Here is a 26766-nt window from a genome sequence, read left to right on the forward strand (position 1 = left end):
AAAGACCCAAACACTATTTCAGAGCAGATATTCATTTTTATTAAGATTGATTTACTGTGGGTATGAACTTTCTAAAAGACTCTGGTAAGTGGCCTAGAATTTTCTCTAATATAGCATCAAAGATCAGCCAGAAGTACCCCATAAACTTGCTGTTTGGGAGGTGTACCCATAAAATAAAGAGAATCGTGAGTATAGTGCCCCCAAGCCTTTTCTGGGTGAGACTAAAGAGGAGCTGTGTTTCTTTGAGTATTAGTGATGACTGAGACACAGTTCTAAGGTGTGTAGTGTGTCTTGGTTATCCTCTTCACGCCACTCTCTATTCTTCTCATTACTTGACAATCACTTTGCCATCCAGTTCACTCTTCTAAGTCAGCCTCATTCATCACCCTCAGCTGTAACCCTTATAATGCTCCTGCATTCTGACATGGCATCATGCACTTTCTATTTGATCTACAGGCATCACTTTTCGAGCAAGCTCACCCAAGCATTCAATCCCTGCTCATACGTTTGCAATGATGAAATACCATTGGATTCAAGGCGTCTCTCCTTATAAGAGCTCCAGGGGTGGGGAAACTCCACTTTCTCTTTACAGGAGAATTGATTTGCCACCATCACTTGAAAAAGAGACTAAGCTAGGTCAACATGACAGCTCCTTAATTGTTTGAAAGCGGTTGTTCTATCTCTTTCATCATCCCATCTCTGGGTTAAAAAGCAGCTTTTACTATCCATTTGTGGTGTTTGAAATGGTCTGTACTCAATTGGAACAGTTCCTGAATTCAGAAATATTTTGATCTTCTCTGGCAAACTTACCCAGACCTAGAAAACAGTACCCAGAGCTTGCCACAATGAGGAAAAATATAAACTGAGGAAAACATGGTGGTAGCAGAATAGTTTCTAAATGCTGACAAACTTGCCTAAATAATCAGACTGATACCCAATCAGTGTTTTTCCTAAGACCTGTATTTGATGTGGGACAGTCTTGTGTTTTGGCAGAAAACATTTGTGGAAAAAAAGCTGGAAATAAACCAAGAAATAATCCCAAGGCAAAAAGACAGACTTAAGGATCATGGGAAATTATGAAGGGGGCATCTTGGAGAAAGATTAGGATAGATTGAGTTGTTGGAGAGAAGTGAACGGACGTCTGCACCATGGTTTGCCACCATGGGAAAAACAGAGGATGTGGAGGGCAGGAATCAGACAGTCACTGAGAAAGTCCTTCAGGTGCCTGTGTGACTATTTAGCAAAGGCACCTCTCTCACCCCATTTCCCCTTCTGGAAAGTGGGCATCACTGGACATTCTTTGAAGGGTTATATGACTACTAAGTGCTGGGTAGTGTGCTAAGCCTCATATGCATTATTTCATTCAGTCCTTCCAACAAGCCAATGAGGTAGGTAGCATTAATTTTCTCCATTTTCAACAGAGAGAATCAAATCCCAGAAAGATGAAATAACTTTCTTAGAGACATATAATGGAGGAGCTAGGATTGAAATACTAGGAATCTTGTTCTCCCCTGTGGATATATACATACATACACACACACACACACACACACACACACACACACACACACACATATATATATATGAAGATACAGTATAGAGTTTGATACAATCCTACTTCCTCATGATGGGGTTGGGTGTTATTGCATATTATTTATGGCCATTGAAGTGTTCTTTAGTTGTGTCAGACAGAGTTAGGCCCTGGAGCTCAAGAGTTGGTTACTTTTTGTTTCTGGCTTTCATTTGCTGGTTTTAGATCTCTGGCAGACAAATCTGCCATTTTAAATCTGCAACAATACTAGATTTTTGCTTTAACTGTGATCATGGGTGGTTTGAAAGAACTGCAGTCTTCCAAAAATTTGATTTTGATGTTGAAGATTTCTTTTATCAGATGGAGGATTGCCAAGAACAATATGCTGTGCCAAGAAAATGAACTAACTTAAGTAGTACACAATATTTGCAACAGATTTCCTCACATCATTCCTGTTGACCACCATGTTTTTGAGCTGACATTGATAACTTGTGCCTATCTTATTTCTCCACAAAATTAATTCACAAATGTGGTATTATCAGGTCACAAAGATAAAATTATTTATTCTGTGAGCTCCATCAAGTACATCTGATTAAGGATGCTCCCCCAACCCAGAACACCTATGTTTTGATAACTGAATGTGTATTGATTAGAAGTTATACAAGGGGCCAGTATGATGGTACCCTAAGCTTCTTCTCCACCTGTAGTGCTGGCATACCTTATAAATGCCAGTTCTAGTCCTTGCTGCCTCACTTCTTTTCTTCTTTTTTTTAAAGACTTATTTATTTTTATTGGAAAGGCAGCTCTACAAAGAGACAGAAAGAAAGAACCTCCATCCGCTGGTTGACACCCCAAGTGGCTGTAATGGCTAGAGCAAAGAAAATCCAAAGCTAGAAACTTCTTTAGGGTCTCCCACATGAGTGTAAGGTCCCAAGGCTTTGGCCCATCTTCTACTGCTTTCCCATGCCACAGAGAGCAGGGTGGGGAAGTGGAGCAGCCAGGATATGAACCAGTGTCCAAAAGGGGTCCTGGCACGTACAACGTGAGGATTCAGCCACTAAGGTATCGTGCTGGGCCCTGCCCCAATTCTGATCCAACTTCCTGCTTACAGACTGGCTAAGCAGCAAAGGGTGACACAAGTCCTTGAGCCCTTGAACCCACATGAAAGACCTGGATGAAGTTCCTGGCCCTTCGCTTTAGATCAGCTCAGCTCTAACCACTATGGCCATTTTGATAGTTAATCAGTAATTAATCAGTAGATGAAAGCCCTCTGTCTCTCCTCCTCTCTGTATACCTGTCTTTCAAATAAAAACAAATCTTACCCTTTACATATGCCAGTAACCTCACTGAAGTAGTTGTCTCTGTCTCTGCTTCTACAGACCCTTTCATATTTGGTCCTGTTTGTGTTCTTACAAGCCTGTCTACTCACCTAGAACAAGAATCCCTATATGAGCTCATATCTTGCCTGAATTTTCAGTGTACTTCACAGTCCCAACAGACAATTTATTATCACAATATTTGTTAAATGAAGGAATGGTTGTGATTCAGACATTGTTGAAATGAGAGTTCAGTTCCTGTCAAGGCTTTTTTTTTTTGCAACTTGACTAGGAAAATGCATCTCCCACTTTAACGAAGGATGTTTGAATATTGTGAGCTGGCCACATCCTGAGAATATATTCTATAGTTTCACTGCTTTAATCATTCTTTTATGTCAATATCCTGCATGGATTAATACCCATAGCAATTACAGAGCCCTTAAAAATGCCTCATTATCTGAACCCTGTGCATGGGAGATAAACTGTAAATGCACTGCAATCCTTTGAGATTTATGTAGTACTCATATTTCCTCTCTAATATTTTTCCTTGGACTTGACTTATTATATTTACATTTCCCCTAGCCTTCTATGCCTTTGGTTGTTTACATTTGACATTGCTTTTTCTATCTATTCATGCTACAAATCAATTTAAATCCTTTGGGAAATGAAGTGGAATATGGCTAAATAAATAAAAAATGCTGTGTCATAGGAAGATCATTGGGACTCAAACTGGAGGCTTTGTGTGAAATGGATGGAGGCTGTTTCTCTTTCTCCCACTCGTTGCTTTTCGATCATTTATAGATCTTCTAATTTACCATTGCTGTTTGCTTCTGCTAGGTGACATATAGTTGGGAATAATTCCTTGAAGAGCAGTAATGGAACATCTCCCTCCCACAACAATAACTTACAACACTAAATGAACCCACAATTGTGCCTCCTCAGCAGTCATTTACAGTTCCTAAAAATATTGTTTGGGCCTTATTTTTCAAGTGCTCAGGGCTAACTATCTCATGAGGATATTCTTGTGACTTCTTGGAAAATGAATTAATAATGTAACAGAGTAACTATCTGGAATCAATGAGGAATACAAGAACAGCAACATACAGTCTAGACCCACAAGATATTGTGGGTCAGCCAGGAGTGGAGCCTGGTACATGGCATAAAAGAGCAGTCACATGGTCCTATAATTGGAATCATAACACTGTGCTTGTGGCTATGGGATCTTGAGCATTTTACCTAATTTCCCAGACTTCTTTCCCTTATTTGTCAAATGGAACACATAAGAGGTTTATAGAAAGGATTATGTAAGAGAAGGCACATTAGGAAGTTTGTAGATTGTGAAATAAAGTATCAAGATTGCATGTGCAGATTATGATACAGAAACTGCTTATATCTGACACAAAATGAAGCACTGGGAAAACCATTAGAGGCATGCATGCATGCCTGAAATCTTATGTCCTTACCAGCTGTCTGAGTTGGGGAAAGATTTCTGACATTTATGAGTTTGTTTCCAAACCTATACAATGGATATAATAGCAGAGTCCTAAGAACTCCTGGGAATATTTGTGGCAATGTGTGGAAAACAAGAAACAGAATGTGTGCAACATGGTATGCACTGAATAAGTATAACCTTTTATGTCACTATTATATAGCATAACAACAAAAATAGTATGCTATTTAGCACTACAATGTGTGTTTACAATCCTTCAGAGTCACATAGGAATTGAGAAGTATGCCAGATGTATTGGAATGTTGTCTGTTTAAGATTTATTTCATAGTCAGAGCTCTATAGATATCTGCCTCTCCCTCTGTACAAGAACTGGTTTACTTCCCAGATGGCCACAAAGGTCAGGGATGGTCTAGGAGCAAGGAGCTTCATACAGGTCTCCCTTGTGAGTAGCAGTGGCCCAGCCTTCTGCTGCTTTTACCAATCTATTATCAGGGATGTGGCCCAACTGTGTTATGAACCAGCACCCACATGGGATACTGGCATTGCAGGCAGTGACTTAACCCTCTATGCCACAATGCCAATTCTTGAAATTCCCTCTCTAAGACAGCCTTTAGGCAAATTACAAAATACATAAATGTAGGTGCACAAACAAGACAGACATGGCTCCAAATGTTTTCTGTATATAAACCTTTGTGAAGTTTTCCTGGGCACACTGTGCAGATTGGGCCCAAGCTGCTGATTCTGGCCAAGGTAACTCAAACAACATGCTTGGAGGAGAATCAAGGAAAATGTGATCTTCCCAGGGCAAAAAGTGACACTTTCTCATCTTAGTCATGGACCCCTCTTTCATAGATCAGTTACTGGCCATACTGCAAAGTTATCACACATTCCAGACCTGAAATAAATCATTGCAAACTCAGTCCAAGCTACCTGATGGTTTTTCAAGTCCAAATCCAATCACCAGTTCCCCTCCCCCCCCTTTTCTCCCTTAACAAACAATAGAGGGACTAGAGATTATCAGGAAGGTAGCATACCCATTGGGAATTTGATCTGGCATCCCAGTTTCCCAAGTTTGAGTTTAGGGCCAAAGATGTGGAACATGACCTGTTCCTGTGCCCTGGTCCTCAAGCTCTGTTCTGGGTTCTGCAGTGAACTCTAGGAAGCTGCACTGAATGGAGCTGGAACCTAGGCTCACTTGCCTCATGCTCATGAACTTTGGGTAGGGGCTCTTGTCCAGCGGATTGGTGGTGGCAGCCGCCATTCCGAACAAAGGCCATTTTATAAGAACAACATCCACTTGCCTAGAATCCTTTAGAAAACTACCCCAATGCCCTCATGGTGATTTGTACATAATATTTCCCTTCAGAGACCCTGATTGAGCTTCAGTTCAACATGATGCTAGGAAATGAAACTGATTCTGGGACCAAACTGGGTCACAGTAACCCTATTCCAGGTGATTCCTTCTACACCAAGTCTCATCTGCCCAGCATTCTTACAACTTCTGTTTCCTCATCTTCTCAGTGGGTTATCACAGCAGAGTGCTTCTTACAAGGATTAGTTCATGCACATCTGTGAGCTCTACATTTGTAAGCATTCAATCCACCTCCAGTAGAAACACTTTGAAAATAACAGCATCTGTACTCAATATACACATACTATTTTTCTTGTCATAATTCCTTAAGCAATACAGTATAACAGCTATTATTATAGCATTTACATTGTATTAGGTATTACAAGTAATTGATAGATGATTTAGCATACATGGGAGTAAAATACATAAAGTACATATTAGTAACCAAATACTGCAAATACTGTACTCTTTGAAATAGAGACTTGAGTAGCCACATCCTTTAGTATATGTGAGGATCCTGGGACCAATATCTTGAGAAGACAAAGGAGTGATTTTTATTTTTTAAATAGGTAAATGGATGTGCTGAAGTCATATTGCCTGGATTTAAAAGCTTCTTGACCATATTCTGCCTCTGTGACCTTGGGCAAGTTAATTCTTCCAGTCTCAGATTTTTATGTGTGAATTGGTGATAATAGAACTTACTCTGTAAGACTGCTGGGGAGGGAGGAGGTTTAAATGAATTAAAAATGTTTAAATTCCTGAAGTAGTATCCAGTGCAGAGTGAGACTCAATGAGAAGCACAGCTAAAATTTATTGTGCATTATAGCCTTCAGTGCAGGGGCTGACAAAGCACCCCTGCCCAGTGACTCTTGCTTATAATCACTCCCACGGCTATTATCCACTTAGCCAAGGGAAAGAATGCTTGTCCTCACCTCTCATTTCCTTCCCTCGATCTCCTGATGTGACTCAGATGTGAGTCCTCTGAGTTGACATTATGACTGAAAGGGAGAAGGAAGGAAGGACTGTGGAGTCAAGAGAAGAGCAAGGATGCCAGGCTAGTCACTTAGGTCCCATGGGAGAAACCAGGCCTAACACCAGCTGACCTTTCCACAGGAAGAGGAGAAACCACAGCAGCTCTCACTTTCCCTTGGTTCTGCCTGAGTCATGCAAAGTCAGATCCTTCGGCCCAACCCCAAGAAGGAAGATGTTTCTGTAGAAGCCAGGAGTAGGGCTGGTAGCATGGCTCAACAGGCTAATCTTTCCTGTGATGCCAGCATTTCATGTCCCAGATGTTCCATTTCTAATCAAGTTCTCTGCTTATGGCCTGGAAAAGCAGCAAAGGTTGACTCAAGTCCTTGGGACCATGTACCCATGTGGGAAGCCTGGAAGAGGTTCCTGCCTTCTGGCTTTGGATCAGCTCAGCTCTGGCTGTTGTGGTTATCTGAAGAGTGTATCAGCAGATGAAAGACCTTCTCTTTCTCTTTTTCCTTCTCACTATAAATCTGCATTTCAAACAAAAATAAATCTTTAGGAGCCAGAATTATGTGGCTGGCTAGGGTCCTCAACTCAGATTAGGATGTGTGACAGATATATCTGGACATTAACTAGTCCATGCCTATTGCTACAGAGAAATTGCCTTGACATACATTCATTTATTGTATAAATATTGGAGGGCCTACCAAGTACCACACATACTGCTGGAGAAATACATTCAAAGAAGATTTAATGAAATCCTAAATATAATATTTTCAGTGTGTCATGAGTGAGTTCAAGACCTAACAAAGTTATACTGTATGGAGCTATCAGTCAGAATTTCATGGAAGAAATCATATTAGGCATATTAGGGTTGAAATATTGGTTCCCTGAAACAGACCCAGCTGAGTTAAGATTTTATAACTTCTACTTACTCTTTGTTCATTAAAAGGTTTCTTAACTGTTCTGACCCTTGATTTCTCATCTTTATTATCATGATAATGGCATTTTCTTTTAAGACACTTTGAATTGAGTGTGATAATACATATAGAGTGACTCCCAGGAACAAAATTAATGGTGGCCTTTTTATGAGTCAGTGTGTAAATGTAACTTCTTTCAAGATTATGGTTAATCTGGAATTGGCTAATCTGGACTTCACTATTCCAATTTCCATTTCATGGTTAGTTGAATCTAACCCTAATTATCTGCTTTTAAAATCAGTGGCCAGGTGTCTCTTGGTTCCTTGCTGTGACAGTTTTTCATGGTTCACAACAGGGCTTTGGCTTCATCAGTCAGCAAGTGAATGAGCAAATAATATGAATAGAATTGGGGAAAATTACATTAAGTAAATTAATTCAGGCACAAAAAGACATATGTCACATATTCTTACCTTTACATAAAAGTTGAAAACACCGGTTTCATACAAATATTGGAAGGGATGATGTAAAGATTATAAATTGGCACAGGTGTGCAGTTGGTTCAAAGGAATAACTTCTAATGCTTTGTAGCACAGTAAAATAGCTATGGTTGACAGCAATTAACTATATATTTCAAAACAGCTAGTGGAGAGTACTGATAAATGTTTGAGGTGATATAAATTCAAATTATCTAATCTGATTACTGCACATTCTATACTAAAATATCACATTGAACCTCATTAATAAGCACAATTTTTGTGTCAAGTAAAACTTTGAACATCAAAGAGAGTGAAAGTGAGGGAAAGATAGAAGGCGAAGACTTTGTAACCTATTGGGTAAGATGCCATCTTACTCATTTTTGCTATATTCTATCAGTTGGAAGAAAGTCCTAGATCAACACAAGACTCAAAATGAGGGTATTTTACAGTAGACAGAGATCAGTGGTTGAGGGGGCATTTCAGGGGCTGCCTATCACAGACTATGATTGTTATTGCAAATAGAACTGGGAAGAAGTGGATTGTTATGCTTCTTTGTCAGCATTGAGTTGTCATACTGATAGAGGGTAGACAAAAGAGACAAGGTAAATGCAGAGAAATTGGACCATATTCTTTCATAGCATTAAAACTATTGTGCTAAGACATGACCTTCTGCTTGACTCCTGACTTGGAAAGTTTTTCCAAGGGGTAAATGTTAAAGATGAGAGAACATTTATTGAAGACATGCAGCATTTTGAGGATTTTGTGCATTCATACAGCTTTAAGAAAGGATATAATAGAAAAAAAAGTTTCTTTTTCCAGGTATACAAAATTCCTGCCACATTCTAATATGACCAAGGCTATGGCCATTCCACATCCCTCTCCCAAATCAATAGATGTTAAAGTCCCTCAACGATCATCTGCCACTTTCTTTTTCCCACAAGGCAGTATTTCTATTTTCATTATGAATTCTCTTTGTCCATTTGTAGTGCTGTAACAAAATACCACAAGTTGGGAGGATAATAAACTTCTCCTTTACAGTTCTAGAGGCTGGGGAGGTCAAGTTCATGACACCAGATGACTTGATGTCTGGTAAGGATCCTCTCTGTGGCTCATAGACAGTCTTCTTGCTGTGTTCTCACATGGTGGGAAAAGTTAATTGGCTCTATAGAACCTCTTTCATAAGGATGCACCAGGGTGGGTGTTGTGGCACAGCATTCCTGATGATGAATGCCCTGTGAGGCAATGGGTGATAGTTACAGTACTTGGGTCCTTGCCATCCACATGGGGAATTTGGATGCAATTTTGGGTTCCTGGGTTTGATTTTACACCAATCCCAGATGCCGCGGATATTTGGAAAGAGGGTGGATCACTGAACAGAAGATCAATCTCTCTTTCCCCCTCCCCTATCTCTCTCAATATGTATTCATGCAGCACTAATCCCATTCATGAGAACTTTGTCCTTACAACCTAAGCACCCCAAAGATCTCACCTCCTAAATATCATTACTCTGGAACATTTCAATGTACATGTTTTAGGGACACAACAACTTCCTCCCGAACATGTGATTAGGAGAGTAAGAATGTAGTTAACAGAGGTTGAGAATAAATTAGATAAATTTATTCTCTTTGAAAGAAGTTCTACTGATTTGATGGCAATCTTTTCTATCTTGATTTCTTCTTGCTGTGAAAAGCAATTATATATCTAGATCTTTCTCCCTTAGCAATGTTGTGCCTTCCAGGGTTATAAGGGACTAACCTGTTTCAGAAGAAACTGTACATAGTAGCAGTGGGAACAGAGCTGTAAGTGAACACCAAAAAATGTACTCAGAACAGTTATAGGAAAATTGTGCTTTGTTGTTTGTCAGACAGCTGATGCATTTGATCAGGCAACGCACATGAATTAAAATGGGAGATAGGCATGGGAAGAGGTGGCTCCATTCTGGCTTTTGTATTGAGCAGGAAGCCTGCAAGTTTTGAGAAGTGAAGTAAGACAATGAAATACTACTCAGTCATGAAAAAAGAATGAAATAAGTGAATCCCAAACTGACAAATGCCACAATTCTCTGATATAAGCCAACATTTATGCAAAACATGAAATAAATAAATACATAGGTAAACAGGTAGACACATATATTCTCATAAATGAACTATATGACGGAGGCTAGTAGATCAGAAAGTGAAGATACATTGCAGTATCCATTTCTACTCCTGAATAAAAGCAGGACTATCAATGAAACTGTTGAATATGCATTGACAATAGAATATTAGACTCTCTGTCTTTGTCTATACCTACAATGCTGTGATATACATAAATAGCAGAATAATGGACTTGCAACTGTTGCTGAAGGACTATACTATCACAATAATATGGGTGACAATGGTGGGGGATATTGGGGAGGAAGGTAGGGGAGGTAGAGGATGAAACATTATACCTACAAAACCATATTATGGAAAATAGCAATAAAAAATACAAAGAAATTTTTCTAAAGGCCAAATTTATGGTTCACTTGGCAAATAGTGGAGAACTGGTTTGATCAAACAGAAGGAAAAGCATGAAAGAACATGCTTTCTATGTTTTGAACTTCATAGGTTTCACATTTTTTCACAGTGAATCACAACAGTTCAGAACAATCAAACAGGCCAAAGAGGCTCTCTCAGAACAACCAGGGTTGTTTAGACGCTCAGGTTTCATTTTGACCCCTTGCCCTTCCACTTTTCTCATGGCCTCTAAGGCTCTTAAAGATAACGGTGTAGAGGGTGAAGGGGGTAGAGGCTCTGGGATGTCATGTCATATCTGCATCTATTTACAATGCAATTGTGTGTAAGTGATTTAACCACTCTGAGTTCAATTGTTTCCTCCCTCCATAAAATGGGAGAAGTCCACCTCACAGTGTTACCATGGAGATTAAATATCACCATCATTGTTTAAAATCACTTTATTTTGAAATATAATGTTTTAAAACTTTACTTACCTCAGCTTTATTTGAAAAGGAGGGAAGAATTGATGGGGTAGAGAATGACTGTGCATGTGAAGGGTGCAGCGGGAGGGAGGTTTGCTGGTTCACTCCCCAAATACCTACAGCATGTAGGACTGAGCCAGGCCAAAGCCAGGAATCCAGAATGACGTGTGAGCCTCCCATTCTGCTCCCTCCCAGGATACGTATTAACAGAGCCTAGACTTTGAAGTGGAATTCAAACCCAGACACTTCAAGAAAGGATGTTAGCATCCTAGGTTGTATCATAACTTATACACCAAGCTTCTGCCCTATTTATAAAAAATACATTTTCCCTTGGGAATGGCATTGTGGCCAAGTGGGTTAGGCCAGTGTCCCACATGGGTGCTGGTTTATATCCAATCTAGCTCCCTGTTAATAGTCTGAAAAAAAATTAGTAGTGGTTCTCTGCCAACAGCCTTGAAAAGGCACCCATGAGACCCAGATAAAGCTCCTGGCTTTGGCCTGCTCCCCAGCTCTTAAGTCCCAGGTATTGTGATCATATAGGGAGTGAATCAGTGTATTGAAGATCTCTCTGTAACATTTGATTTTCACATAAATAAATCATTAAAAAACCACTCTCCCCACAATCGTCATCTTACTGATTCACCCAAATCTCACATTAGAACGCCTGGAGTTGAGTCTTGGGTCCACTTCCAACTTTAGCTTTCTGATTATGCTCACAGTGGGAAGCAGCAGGTGATGGCTAAAGTGACTGTATCCCTGCCACCCATGTGGGAGGCTCAGATTAAACTTTAGGATCCTTGCTTTGCCCTGGCCCAACTCCAGTTGTTACAGGCTTTTAGAGAATGAATTGTCTCCCCCAATGTCATTAAAATATAGCTAATGATTAACTTTAGAAGTTTAGGAAAGCCACAAAATAGGAAAATGGACAAAATGCAGATACAGTACACAAGAGAATTTTGATATTAAGAATTTACTTGCATATGTACTTTGAACATAAACATCATGCTTAAGGTTATCCAATGATGCAGTTTACGATGGCATTATAGGTGCTCCTAAATACCTAAGCATAAAGGCTTAGTTAAAAGGTCTAGTCACACAATAGAATCATATTACCATAGCACAAAATAAGGGAATCTCTATTAACTACTATGGGTAACTTCCAGGAAAAAATATAAAAAAGATGGAAGCATACATAGTATTTTACTTTATGTGTGATATAATTAGTTTTCATTTTAGAAAGAATATTCAGAAATCACAATTAAGTAGATATGAAAAAGGGGGAGCACTCAAAGCAGAGAAAACAATAAGCCTGATTTTATTTCAGTGAATTCAGTAATGATACTGAGTGGAAATGAAATGTAGGGTGGATGGGGAGGGAAAGAAAAAGGGGGAGGAAAGAGGAGAAGAAATCTAAATGATTTACAAGCACAAATTTGACCATGTACTTTCAGTTTTGACCAAGGTAGGACATGCAGTATGAAGAGAGAATTACCAAACCCCCCCCCAAAAAAAACCTTCACTTTTTTAGTATTTTAGTTTCAATTACAAAAATATGGAGAAAGCAACACTAACATATTGTAGATTATTGGATTGAGCAAATAAGTTGAAGAGAATCAGTGTTCTCATCATGCAAGAACACACATGCAGAGGGCAGGAAAGAAGGACTGATATGGACTGAGATTGGAGGTATCCAAGGGAACTAATGATTCTTAATTATGTATGTGCATGCATTATACACAAACAGTTATGTGTATGCTTGTGTTAATATGTGTGTTAAATATAGTTTATGAATAGCTTTTTTAAAATGTATGTATCTTTCAATATATACAAATATCCATTTCCAAGCTAGGTCTATCTATTGAAAATGCCAAGAATCAGGGACACATAAGGAGCGATGCTAACATCTGAAATCTAGATCTACTCTAAGGTAATTCTCCACAAAAAGGAATACAGTTCTTCGGAGAAGTCGCCAATCCCTAGCATGAAGGAGGGTAGCAAAATATACACTTGGAATCTTGTTAAGTCAGAAACTGAGAAAACATTTGTAAAGATATGATGGAGTCATGTCTCAAAGAGCAAGGAAGACGGACAGCTGGAAAGGCTTCCCAGGAAATTCAGGGATAATTTGCAATCCAAAGTATTTAAGCACAATGATGAATTATAAGCCACTGAAAAAGAATTCATGCATCCATGTGGATAATAATACATGAAAGGAGTAAATGAATGAAGCGCTTGGAGGTTTCTGGCTTTGCATTGAATCTACATAACCAGCTTTTGAATGTTACTGACTTATGAGTTGGAAAATTATAATTCTAAACCATCACAACAAAGATTATCTTAGGAAAAACTTATCAATAATTGGTACATCTGGGTAAGAGTTCTGAAGAGAAATATCTTTGTATGGTCTTAAAGTATCTCCTCACAGATGTTTCATCTGGTCAGGGAGAAAAATAGTATTTTTAAAAACTAACATTCTACTCCCTCATCTTTCACATATTCAATTTTATCTATTTGAAATGCACAATGGGACTGAAAGAGGAAGTAGGGGTCAATGTAAGAGAGAAAGACAGAGACGACTAACTGATCTTCCATTGCTGGTTCACTTCCTAAATGTCTACAATAGCCAGGGCTGAGCTGAGATGAAACCAGGAACCCAGAATGCCAGATGAAGAATGGCCTCTTTTAAAAAGGGAAGAGTGGGCAGGTTTTTTGTTTCCTTTGTTTGTTTGGTATAATAAGATCTATGTCTTGTAAAGAGAACCCCAACAGTTGCACAAAGAAATAGTTCACCCCAAGGAGACCAGCTCAGTAGCTACATTGACAATTTGTAATAGATACAATGAGTGCTGTGGTTTGTCCTCTCTAAAACTGATACTGAATATAATTGTCATTATAAAGGAACCAAGAGGTAAGACCCATAAGAGAAGGATTTCCCTTCATGGTGGATTAATAACAGTACATAAGGGTGAATTTGGCTGTCTTTTGTAGTCTATTCCCTTCCACCCTGCATTGTTGCAGACTGATTAAGTTGCCCAGGCTTGGGATGCCCACATCCTGTTTTGGAAAATTTGGACTGAATCTCAGCTTTGTGATTGCAGCTTCCTGCTAATGTGTCTCTGGGAGGTATTGGTGATGGTTCAAGTACATGTGTCCTTGCCACCCATATGGGTGACCCAGATAGGTTTCCTGGCTCCTGGCTTCAGCCTGGCTTACTTCTGGCTTTTACAGACATCTGGAGGAGTGACCCAGTGGAGAGAAGATTCTCCCTCTCTCTCTCTTTCCTTCCCTTCTTCCCTCCCTCCCTCTCTTTCAAACAAAAATCAATAAAACTTATTAAAAATTATGTTTTCCCTCATTTTTTATGCCATCTCCCAAAAGAAGTGTATGCTTTCTAAATGTATCCTTCCTCTCCACCCCTTCCCCCATGGATCTTTATTCTTGTTCCTTCCTTCTTCCCAAGAAATGCAGTAAGGTTAAGCAGTGACATTGGATTATGTTTAGGATAATGTTAGAAAAATTATCTAACCATGGTTTTAAATGCATCTCTTGGGTTTAAAGACCATGGTCCACTAACTGCTTATGATCTGCAGGTAGAATATCTTAACTTTTTCCAGAAAGTTGAAATTATAAAACAGAAAAAACTCAAGTAAAAAAACTGGACTACACCATAGACTCTGAAGTTTACTTGTGGCAAAATGGTGCCTCACAGATTTTCTTTACCAATGAGAATGATCACATAAGCAGAAACAGATGTAGGGTATATATGTTACTATCTCACTCATATCTCCACTTTCCCAGTTCTTTCCTATTAAAATAATCCTGTAGCTCATTAAAAACAAACATTAAAAATCATGTTTCTGAAGGCAAACAGCTCAGGGAGCCGCAGTGGCTCCCACTGCTTCCTCTATCACCATCCTGATGATCCTTTCTTTGGAGTTAATCTGCTACCCCTGGGTCAAGAATTCCAAAACATTTATTGAAGAGACCTTCCCATTTGCCTGGATTATCGTTTGTCCTTTTATCAAAGATTATTTGACTGTATCTGTGTGGGTTCCCTTCTGGTGTTTCTATTCTGCTCCATTGATCTTCCTCTCTATCTTTGTGCCAGTACCAGGCTGTTTTGATAACCACTGCCCTATAGTATGTCCAGAGGTCCGGGACTGTGATTCTCCCTGCTAACTTCCTGTTCTTCGGGATGGTTCTAGCTATTCGTGGTTTTTTGTGTTTCCAGATGAACCTTTGGATCATTGTTTCCAGTTCCATGAAGAATGTTTTTGGCAATTTGATTGGAATTGCGTTGAATGTATATATTGCTTTTGGCAATATAGACCTTTTAATGATATTGAAGTAGAAACAAAAAGATAGACCCACATCTCTCACCATATACTAAGATCAAATCTAAATGGATAAAAGATCTAAACCTGCATCCAGAAACCTTCAAACTTTTGGAAGAAAATGTTGGAAACACACTGCAACACTTAGGGGTAGGCCCTCACTTCTTAAAAAAAGACTCCAAAAGCAGTAGAAATTGAGACCAAAATAAACAAATGGGACCTCATCAAACTAAGAAGCTTCTGCACAGCAAAGGAAACAATCAATAAAGTAAAAAAGCAACCCACAGAATGGGAGAAGATCTTCTCGCACGACATAGGTGATAGAGGACTAATCTCCAGAGTATACAAAGAATTACAAAACAGCCAAAACACCAAAATAAACAAGCCACTCAAGAAATGGGCACGGGAAATGGGCAGACATTTCACAAAGGAACAATCCCAAATGGCAAATAAACATATGAAAAAATGCTCAAGCTCCCTGGCAATAAGGGAAATTCAAATTAAAACATCAATGAGATACCACCTAACGCCAGTAAGGGTGGCCCACATGAAAAACACCAACAACACTTGCTGGCGAGGTTGTGGGGGAAAAAGGAACCCTACTCCACTGCTGGTGGAGCTGCAGATTGGTACAGCCTCTATGGCAATCAGTATGGAGAATATTCAAACAACTCAAAATCGACATACCGTATGATCCAGCTATAGCACTCCTAGGAATATATCCAGAACACTTGTTTTATGAGAAACCAACATGCACTCCTATGTTTATAGCAGCACAATCAGTAATTGCAAAAACATGGAAACAGCCAAAATGCCCATCAACAGAGGATTGGATAAGAAAGCTATGGTTCATCTACTCCATGGAATACTACTCAGCTATTAAAAAAAAACCAAAATGCAGTTCTTTGTGGCCAAATGGGCCAAACTGGAAACCATAATGCTAAGGGAAATGAACCAATCCCAAAAGGTTAGATACCACATGTTTGCCTTAATTTAATATGATATGATGTTAAGCATATCATGTTATGTTATGGATATTATGTCATTTGTAGTATATAAACTAAAATTGAACTGTGAATGGGGGGTCACAGAAAGTGGTTAAGAAATCGCATTTATTTTTAACATGTTGACTGCTCAATATCATGTCAATTAATTCCATAACGATGTTAATTGTCGCAGATGGTATATTAGTGCTTTTATTTGACCGGGAAGATACTCTGCTGACTCTGCCCTCAGACCAGAGAGGGTCTTCCCAATAAGTAGTTGGACTTGTCTGAACTATGGGATGTTGGACTCTATGCTTGGCAAATTCTTGCAGGGAGGGAATTTCAACTGAACTTGAACTATGGTTATGCAGTGGGGTGGAGGAACCCACCATGGGGGGAGGGTGGGGGGGGAGAATTCCAGATTCTATTTAATTACAACACAATGTAATTAATGAATAAATTTAATAATAAAAAAAAGAATTCCAAAACAGCAGAAAGATTAAAGGAGTAGAGACTGTCAGAGTTTTTCTCTAGAGCCTACAGTCCTAAACCAGGTATGGTTAGTCTGCTTCAAAAAGACAGTCTTCATCTTGATTCTGTTACCAACCAGAATGATCTTGCTATTTCTTTGTCCACCTTGACTTCAGATTCGTTAAAATGAAGGGAGGGTGCTGGGATTCCTAAGCTGATGCCTATGATGGTCTTGTTCTTTCATTGTCTATAGCCCAATCAGCTAGGATTCTTGTTAAAAGATGCACTCACTCAAAAGATCCTTGGGTAAAATGTTTTGAAAAGTGTATTTTAACCCTCTATTCTTTCTTCCCCCAAGCAATTCCAATGCTTACAAATTTGTTTTTGTTTTCCTAAAGGATTTATTTATTTGTTTTATTGGAAAGGCATATTTACAGGGAGGGAGACAGAGAGAAATATCTTCCATCTCTTGGTTCACTGTCTAAGCAGTCACAATGCTTAGAGCTAAGCTTAACTGAAGCCAGGAGTCTCTTCCAGGTACCCCTCTCAGGTTCAGGGTTCCAGGAATGCTTACAAATTTGAAAATAGCTGACTTAAATTCCCTCACATAGAAACTATAGCATAGGTCAGCTATCTGGCTTTTCTTTTTCTCAACGTTTTATTTCGTAATATGGAATTCATAGTACAGAGAAATAGGGAGAGATAGAAAGAAATCTTTCATCTGCTGGTTTACTCATCAGATTGCCACAGTGACCAGCACTGGACCATGCCAGAGCCAGAGCTTCATCCAGCTCTATCATGTGGGTGTCTGAGTCCTAAACACTTGGGCCATCTTCAACAATTTTTCCAAGCAACTAACAGAAAGCTGGATCAGAAGTAGAGAAGCTTGGACACAAACTGGTGCCCATATGGGATGCATAATCCACCATGCCATACTTCTGGTCCCAGCTCAGTATTGTTTAAGCTTTACCTAATGCCTTGGAACTCTTGTTAAAGTAGTTTCTAATATTATTCACCTTCAGTGGGGCTTGATAATTTACAACACTACTAAGTACCTAAGTTAAGTTGCTGACTTCTGGATCATCTCCTATGTAGCAAGGCTTTATGTGAAACTACATAACACAGTAGCTTGATTACCTCTGTAGGATTAAAATAATACAGGTAACGAATGATTCAAGAGTGAGAGGACATATGAATGGATTGCATACCCACATTTTTTTTGGCCCGAGTAAAGATTTCATCATCTTTGAGTGAGTTAGAATCACCCTATGTCAAAGAAAACACAAGTTGGGAGACAGTGGACTTGGTTAATCCTACACTATGCTACTTCCTAATCATGTGAGCTGCAGAGAGTGATTTAGGTTTGCTGACCCTTAAGTTTGGGGTCTGCAAAACAGGACAGTAAAATACACACCTTACAGAGCTGCCTTCAACATTAAGTGATCTCACATACAAAATTCCCAGTGCAATCCAATAATATCAGGTTTCCTGGGGCTACTTCCTAATCCTCTACTTGGACCTTACCCTTCTCCCATGAATATCACCACCTGGAGGGCAGTAGACTCTATCATGAGAAAACTCTTGGCTTTCCCAAACTACTGAGTGATTGATCACACATCTGTTCTCCCAGACTTGGAAAGCTGGTGGTAATCCTACAAGAGAAAGATGGGAAAGCTGGAGTTCAGTTGCTTGTCAAGGATGCTCAGTGAACGCATTTGTAAGGCTTTCCACACTCTCTTGGCATTGTCTTCAATTAGCCATACACCAGAAGTCCACTGCATAACACATACTGTGAAGGAAAGCTGCATGTACACATGCTGGATGGGGCTCCCCAGCACTTTCCTGCCTTCTTTCATTACTCATTTCTTTGTAGTTGTGGACAACATGCCACCCAACTTTCTTGGCTGTGTCCTTTTAATTTTTTTGACAAGCATTATGGTACTTTCTTTCCCCCTAAGTCATTTGCTAAATAAAAAATCAGCTCCAAAAATGTGGGATTTAACATGAAAACTTTGCAGCTATTCTGTAGTCATCTGAATAGGTTATCAACAAATATTTCTTTGGTAATACCACTGTGTCTAGCAGTATCTCTGGTTTTTCAGCGAACTGATTCCCAAATCATTTGCTTGTCCAAAATATCAATTTTTTTCCTTTTGGACACAGGTCCTCAACTAGGGTTATATATTGGAATCATCCTGGGGAACCTTAAAATTACTGTTGCTTGCACTCCAATCCAAAAAATCTTGATTTAAGAAACGCAGTTTGAGTATCAGGAATTATAAAACTAGTCAAGACTGAGGACCAATGTCTTAGAAATTATTAAGACCTACACAGAATAATCAAATACTGTTGAACTTTTAATTATATTGTTTTCAAGACTACCCTTTATAAAACATGTTTATATACAAATCTGTTATAAGTCCCAAAAAGAACCTTATGAAGTGGCTGGCCTGAATTTGTACAGTTGTATGCTAGCTTAAATAATTCATATAAGAGCAGGTTTCAAAGTCATTAAATCATTTGTCCTATGATAGCCAGAGAGGCACAAATACTCCTTAAACACTTGAATCCTGGCTTCCATTATGTTTTCTACCACTCTTCAGCTGTCTTCAGTCTTTCGTTGAACAACTATTCAAATTTCTACTCTAGATTATAAAAAGGTTTAAAAAGCTCTGACTTCAGGATGGCATGGTGGTATACCAGGCTAATCCTCAGCTGGTTCAAGTCCTGGCTGCTCCACTTCCCATCCAACTCCCTGCTTATGGCTTGGGAAAGCAGCAGAGAATGGCCCAAAGCCTTGGGACTCTTCACCCATATGGAAGACCTGGAAGAAAGTCTTGGCTCCCAGCTTCAGATCAGCTCAGTAGTGACTATCACAGCCATTTGGGGAGTGAAACAGCAGATGGAAGATCTCTCCCTGTCTCTCCTTTTCTCTGCAAAATTTGTCTTTCAAATAAAAATAAATCTTAAAGATATTGGAGAATGATTAAACAAACAAAAATAACAAAAACAAAATTGACTTTATTATTGAGTAGCATCATTAAGGAAAGAAAACTAATGAAAACACCAGACCTTCCTGGTTTGGAAAATAGGCCAAAATACACACCTGACACGGACGATATAATATCAAGTGTCAAGAGACATTCAACAAATTATGCTGCTTACTGAGAAACTCAGTGTATGATGGTCAAAGACTGGGTGCCCAGAGTTCAACTCCAAAAATAACTCACTTTGAGCAACATACTACAGTATCCTTCCTTCTGTGTTACAAGACAGTCTGAATTCTCTCAAAGGTTGCATCAAAAAAGAGACTCATCTGTTGATTCCCACAAACATAGGGCTAGATATTAATGTGGCTTCCCGCCTAAGCCGACATGAGAGTTATACTGGTTTGAGTTTTCATGCCTAAGCTAAATGATACAAGCATTTCTAAAACTAAGTCAATTCTTTAGGGATGTGATATTACCATTCTATCCACAATTCTTTTGGTGTGTTACAAACTCTTCCAGGTTAGAATGGGGGACAACTGTCAAAGCATTTTCTGTTGTCTGGTACAACTTTACTTGGTATAGGGCTGCTCATAGGGTTAGTCCAAATAGACTTCTACAGCCATTTAAGTTGAAGAATGTCATAATCCAATCAAATCACTGGACATTACTCAAATAGTTTGTTTGAATTGATTCACACTTGCAATTCACAGCTATCATTTTATTCTAACACATTGCATGTATGGATATAACAAAATAAGTCAATAGTAAGAAAATTAACTTCCCAAACAGGGTATTTAGAACTATTAGAATCACTCTAACAGTATAAGAGTTTTAAATCCAATAGAGACACTAAATGGCATCTCAACAAATTCTATAAAAATTGTTCATTAGTGGTGACTTTAAGTTCAATTGAAATTTGATTTTTCTTCACAGCTTGTCAGTTTCAGAAACAAAACAAACAGATTTCCAGGTTTGAACCTTTAAGTATTTTGAGACTATGCCCTTTAGTGAAACCAACTAGGTAAACTGGGTGGCTTAGTACAACATTAGAACACAGGAATCTTCCATAGAAAATGAAGAATTTAAATATAGTAAGAGAACGCCCCTAGCACCAGGAAGTAACTACAGAAGATGTGATTGTGCATCCCTCAGCAACCCTTAGAATTAAGGACTGGGAAGTCTCTAAGGGGCAATATTAGGTAGGCAGCTAGTTCAGGGCCATGAGCTTGGAAGTCACTCCCTCAGCCTGCAGTGGTTACTGACAGGACCTCCACCACTGTGTACCAGCCCGGAGACATCACTCACAAACCCTAGAACCTCGCTGGAAAGGATCTTAACTGGTGATCCTGAGCACTCTCATGGCCTTGAAGGTGGCTGGAATCAACCCTAGATTCATCATTCCCAGCTAAAGAAGGCCACATCTGACCCGGAAGAAAAATGGACTGTTCAACACACTGGAGTACCCTTAAAGATAAGACTCTGTGGTTCTGTCAGGATGCTTAGGAATGGGAACTCTGGGATACAGGCATTAGGAATTTAAGCCCAGGACCCTGTCAGTGTTCTGGACTACATGTGACTGAGTCAATGGTTTGACTCAGGTGTTAGAGAAGTGGGGAATGTTATGGGGTGCACCCAGTGATACCCAGCACCCATTGACAGTGGGCAAATGAAATGTGGCCATGACCCCTACCCTCTGTCCTCAAGGTGGGTCCTAACAGCAATGGAATGTTAATTCCATCCTCAACCACTCCCCCCACCACTTAGGTATTTGCTCCTGCCCACCTGTGACTCACCTATCATCTGAGAGAGGATGGTATTGCATTGCTGTGTAACCACTCCCCTCACAAGCCTCTTTAAAAAAGGACTGTGAAGCAGCGGCTCTCTCTCTTTCTGGTCAGGTGCTTCCATTAACTCTGGCACTTCAACTCTTGGCTGACCCAGGACAGGTAATCCCTGGAGCATTGTCTCTGTGCAGTGTTTAGATGGGACAATGGATATAATAATATTGTTTCTGGTTTGTGTACTATCAGGAGTTTCAGCGGAGGTGAAGCCTAGCAGTGATGGAATGTAGGCAGAGAAGCCAGGGAAAGGTGAATGTCTGCAGCTTTGTAAGTGTGTCCAGTTATTCATTGCATGTCTCTTAGGATAGCTTATGTTGTTGGGGAAGCTGGGACATAGGTTTTCAGCTTAATAGATGGACTTAAGGGTAATGACCATTTGTTCCTCTTTGGATTATGTTTGGTTGGATTATGATTGGTTGGATTGCCATATGGACTTGTGATTTGCTATTTTTAGTGTGCTCTATTATCACCAAGCTTGGTTAATAAGACTCCTTAATAAACCTTTAAAAAATATATATAGTAAGAGAAGAACATCAATCTCTTGGCCCCTTGTGACTTCATAGGTCTCACATGCATGAAGTCAGACAGCCCTGTTCTCAAGGAAGAAAAACAAATAGTGTTTTTCAGCTATCCATCTGTTGGAGCCATCGGTAGCAAATGACACTACAGTGTATGTTGTCAATTTTTATATAGGCAGTTGGGTCCAGCTGTCCATGGAACATCTGCAGACACAACAGAAGGTAAATACTATGGATAGTAAATACATGTTTGTTAGGAGTGACGGTTGAAGGACAGAGGTTTTATACAGCTGCTATGGAACCCAGATTAAGGGCAGTTGGCTACTGAAGACCCAACTGAATACCAACATTGCCCATGGAGGTGCTCATGCCTAATTAAGGTCATATGGAAACAAATATTGAATATCTCTCTGCCACTTTCTTTCTTGTGTATTATCTGGCTAATATCATAGATCTACACTTAATTTTCCAGTATTTCTAGTCCTCCCCACCCCCAGCTAATAGATGCCTATTATTATTATTATTATTATTATTATTATTATTATTATATACTTACTATTTTAGGGAACAGATCTGACCACATCAAAAGAAGAAAGTATCCTAACAGCTATCTTGGACTTAGGTATACAAGTATACATTTCAGAGAAAGGAGAAGATATTAGGCAGGAATCTTTTCTTGCCAGAACCAAGGCAGCAAGATTTTTTCCCAGTCTAGAAGAGCAATTCTTCTAGTCCTTGAAGGGAGAACCAGAAAACTGATGTGTCCTTCAGCATGAGGATATACATCACGCATCCCACACAGAGGGCCTGGGAGCACAGATGCAGCAGGTAGTGTTATGGAAAAGGACAGAAGACATCTCACTGACAAATAAGGTTGTCTGACAATGAATGATCAATGAACATACAGCATATTCTCGTGACCTGCTCTTCTTCCTCTGCCTTCATACACACACACACACACACACACACACACACACACACACACACACACACACACACACATAAATGTATTGGCAACTGTCTGGCAAGGTGCACACCAAACTGCTAAAATTGGTTACCTTTGAATCACAAATTGAGATTTTTGAAAAGAGATTTTAGCTTTTCCTTTACAAAAACTTTTTTCCTACATAACAACATTCTGAAGTATTTTTGTATTTATGGATGAACTTTTAGTTATTAAAATAAAAATACAATAATGTTGCTGAATATCAAGGTTAATATTCCATTGAGCAGATTAATAACAATTTACTTAGCCATTGACCTATATTTGGTAGATTAGGCTGTTTCCATTGTTTTTTTTTATAGTACAGATCTTTACAGGGCAGCTTCTTCTGTTGATTTATTTCTCTAGGATAAATTCCAAGAATGGGATTATTGGATAAAATAGTACTAACATATTTCTGGCTCATGATATATTTTTCCACATTGCTTTCCAAAAATGTTGTGCTGCTCCTTCCCCATTATTACTACATTAGAAAAAAAAAGTGAGCTTTCCTACTACCTGGCATTAATCCATTTTTCTAGTTCCATTTCCTGGTTCTCAGTAATTTGCATTCTTTACTTCAGTTTTTAACCTCTTTTATGATTGAAATCTCTTAGCAGACATTCAGCTTATAATCTTTCTTGCATGCCTAACACATGTACATCCTACCAGATAGATACAATCAGTAATCCCCTTTTACAGATAAGAATGCTGAGGCTCAAGGAGGTCTAGTAAATTGTTTACAGTGCCATAACACACAAGTGGTTCAGGTCATACTTGTAGTTGTAGCTCTGTATTCTTCCTGCAGCTGGGTATACTTGCTGATCAGGTTGATGTGAACAGAGTTGTCAAAGGATCTACTTCTGCCATGGATCTCCTATGTCATCTGCTTTCATGGTACCAGTCTATGTATGCCTTCTACGTGTGCTGCTCTTCATGGCCTGAATCTCAAGCTCATTTGTTTCATTAACTCAGGTTCCATATTATGTGTTACCTTCTTTAATATAAGCAGTTCTGGTTACATACTAAAATCTTTGCAAAATGTCAAACAAATGAACCAAAACTAGCACTGAACTCTATTTTCAGAAATCTGGGTTCATCGACTCTGCCCTGTAGTCCTGAGCTTGTTTTGAGTAACTTGGGAACTTTGATGTTGAGGCTCTACCTCTAATCTAGTGCTGACTCTTGGCTTTCTTCTGGGTTTAGGGAGTAATGTGACTTTTTTTGGTTTTGTTGACTGGTTGGTTTTATTTTTAGCTATATCTGCACTGTTTCCCTTGGCTACGACCACCACTTGCGACTGTTTATCTGGATGCCCTGCCATCATCCTGTTCTCTGTATTTGTGCCCTCACTTAGCAAAAGCATATTGCTGATCTTAGCTTCAAATCTTTGCTCATGCTGCTTCTAACCACCGCATCTTTCTCTACGCTCGTTGAACTGAAATATCACAACACCCCTCAAACTCTTTCTTATCAAAGCCCACACAACTAGTTGCTTCTTCTGAACTCCTGTTTTAGTTCTCATAAGTTTATTTCTACAGGCTTATTTCTCATTTAGCATTGGGAGACGTGCATGATTTTCAAATGCACACAAGAGGAAGTGCTCTAAATTGTTGAGAGAATAGAACTTGGAGTTGGGAATATCAGCGTCATAAAATTTCAAATCCTAGGGCTGCCCCTTAAACTCTTCATGCCTTAGTTTTCTTATTTATAAATAAAATATAACAGTGTTACCTGCATTTGTATACAGAAAGCTTACCTGACTGCAGGGGAGTGTTTAACAGAATACCTGCAATATGTTCAAAGTGTGATACACACTATTAGAAACAGGATATTCAGTAGTAAGACTGATGTCTATCAGCTATAGTAGTACAAAACAAGAACTTACATATCCTATTGAGCAATTCTCTCTTACCAATGGTCCCATGAAGATTTGCTATATGAATGAATGCTAAGTGCCCACTTATAATGATGCTGCTTTGCCTAGTTATTTTCCAGGAGTCCTCTTTAGGAGCTGCCTACAGAGCCGGTTTATGAGTCAGAAAGGAAAAGGGTCCTATTACGCTAAGCTTATTTTTACCAAAAAAGGTAATACTCAGATTCATTGCCCACTGTGTGTTCATCAACTTCAGCACAAAATGACCTTTATTGTTTTCCTTAAGTTTAATCTACACCAAGAGAACAAAGATGCTACAACTAAGAGTATGCACAAAAAGTATTATGGATTTTTAAAGGGAGTTCATAACAGAAGTTTCCCCAAATATTCCTATATCAAGATTGCAATCTCCAAGGGAATAGGGGCTTATCTAAAAACAAGACTCTGATCCCAGAGTTACCTGATGTTGAGTGTAAATTTTCACCTTATATTCCATTAAGATTATCTGAAGCTTTTTAAAATTCTTAAACAAAAGACAAACCCTAAAATATTTTTTAAGTTTCTAGGCACATGGGAGACCGTTTTATTATTAGAATAAATTTATTTAGGACACAAAAATATGCTATCTTTCACATGATGGGATGATGACAATCATCTATTATTAATCATATATTCCCAACAGTGAGAGATGGATTTGAATGAAACAATAAATATACTAACCACTCCTTGACTGTACTTGCACATGTGTTTATGAAACAGCTGCTAGGGCTCTAATGTATGGAATGTGACCTTGGGACAAAGGCTAGCTGTTCTTTTTGAATGATGCATACTGGGTTATTAACATGGATACTATGATCTTTTGGTTGTGTTAGTGAAGCACTGTAACACATTTAGTTAACTAAAACAAATGATGCTGAAATGACTGCCTGAAAGGGACTGAGAAGTTAGCTTTTTTGGTCATTTTTCTTCCAGTTCCCAATACTATATTTTTTAAGCATTATGTTAAATGGAGAGAGTCCAAAGTACAAGTACAGCTATCACAGTTAAATCGTAACCTAAAAACTGGGAGGAAGATTCTTTTATCATTATATGTCTTTGTCCATTGGTGTACTGATAAGCTAACTCTCTGGGGAAAGTCCTGATTTGTACTTTTAAATGGTTTCTATGGTGTAAATACTACCTATGTGAGATCACTGAATGGGAATGGAAAAAATGCATAGAATGTGTTCTTGTGAACTGGTTTAATATAACATTGGCTGTGACCTTTATAAATTTAGAACCCAAAGTGTTTGTAGGGAGAGTTTTATTCTTACAGAAATTTCCCTTGAGTAAAGCATAATTTAAGAGGAAGAAAAAAATTGGAAAGAAATTATGTTGGAAGGTCCTGAAGATAACTTCAAATGCTCTCCCCAAATTTCCTGATAAAAGTCATTTCCTCCACTCACGTCACTGTGACTGTTTTCTTCTTCCTTCTCTTTCTTCCTTCACTAAAAAAATATTTTCCTTTCCTGGCAGTAAGGAGTCCTTCCTCTTTATTAGTAGCAAAGAGGTAGAATATGGAGGGAAGTATTATCCTTCATTGAACAGAGAAGGGGTCTGGGAATAGTAAGATATTCATTATCTTTATTCTGTCAGATGATTTGCCCATGTTCAAAGAAAATGAAAAAAAAAATTAGGATGAAGTATACATGTGAATATACCTTCTCTTAAAGTTTGTAGTTTGTGAATCATAGCAAGATCTTTATAAGTATTAATCTCTAGAGAAAAAGGACAGTGTAAGTGCAAACCAAATC

The sequence above is a fragment of the Ochotona princeps genome, chromosome 6, assembly GCF_030435755.1.
Source record: "Ochotona princeps isolate mOchPri1 chromosome 6, mOchPri1.hap1, whole genome shotgun sequence".
In the NCBI taxonomy this organism is placed as follows: domain Eukaryota; kingdom Metazoa; phylum Chordata; class Mammalia; order Lagomorpha; family Ochotonidae; genus Ochotona; species Ochotona princeps.